Below are 1,043 nucleotides of genomic sequence, written 5' to 3'. Positions count from 1 at the left end.
AAGTTGGTTTGAACTCCAGATCATGGTTATTATTATGATTTCTTTATACCTTAGAGAAATTTTTCTTTCCCGTTGGGGACTTTCAGGAAGACGGTGGTCAATTCTACAGAACAAGAAACACCCTCTGCCACTGGGTGCTTCACAAGCCGGTGTGGCCCATGGTATATGGAGTGGGTAGCATCAGATATTTCCTTAATATTAGAACAACTAATGGCCTGGAGTTGCTTATCACTGACAGGTGGCTGACCCAAGTGTGCAAGTGGTCCCATGCATAATTAGAACTGATACCTGAGCTGCTGTTGTTGGCAGCATTCTTTGCTGTAATATTGGTTGTACACAAAAGTTACAGCACAAGTGTTGAGAGGTAGGGAAGCAAGGCAAAAAGATTCATCAAAGTTCTCTTGGATATAAGTCATAAAAATCCAACTCAAGCTAGCTTAAGCATGAAGGTCATGTACTGTCTGAAATAACTGAAGTGTATAGGGGTAGGGTTCCTTTCAGGTGTGGCTTGATCCAGGAGACTTGGGTTCTCCTCTTTTTCCATTTCTTGGTTCCTTTTCTTCATGTTGGTTTCATCCACAGAGAAGTCACCATGACTGCAATGGTTACAACCTTATAGCTCTACCTGTTCTAGTTTCTTGGAGAAGAGGGTATCTCACTTTCCACATTTCCACACGGACTTTCGTTCCCTTTAATCCCATATGAATTATTATGAAGCATCTATTTATAAACCAATTGCCAAGCTCAAGGAATTTGAGTTTCTGATTGCCCAGGAAAGGTTCATATGATCTTTTCCTAGAATGAGGTGAGAAAACTCCCCACCACTAAGAGTAAGGGAGGCATATTTCCCCCAGAAAAGGGTCTGTAACTAGAGGAGGGTACAGCCATTGAGGCTCTCAACAAGCAATAAATGTCCACCATGGTGAACGATGGCCAGATGGTCCATGTCTTTCAGAGTGTTACACATGAGAGGGCATGTGATTAGGTGGGTGCTCCATGACCCCAGCTGCTGGACTAGCACCCAAATCAAACTTTCAGATCTA

The sequence above is a fragment of the Mandrillus leucophaeus genome, unplaced genomic scaffold (assembly GCF_000951045.1).
Source record: "Mandrillus leucophaeus isolate KB7577 unplaced genomic scaffold, Mleu.le_1.0 Scaffold34, whole genome shotgun sequence".
Taxonomy (NCBI): Eukaryota; Metazoa; Chordata; class Mammalia; order Primates; family Cercopithecidae; genus Mandrillus; species Mandrillus leucophaeus.
This window is presented reverse-complemented; position numbering follows the sequence as displayed.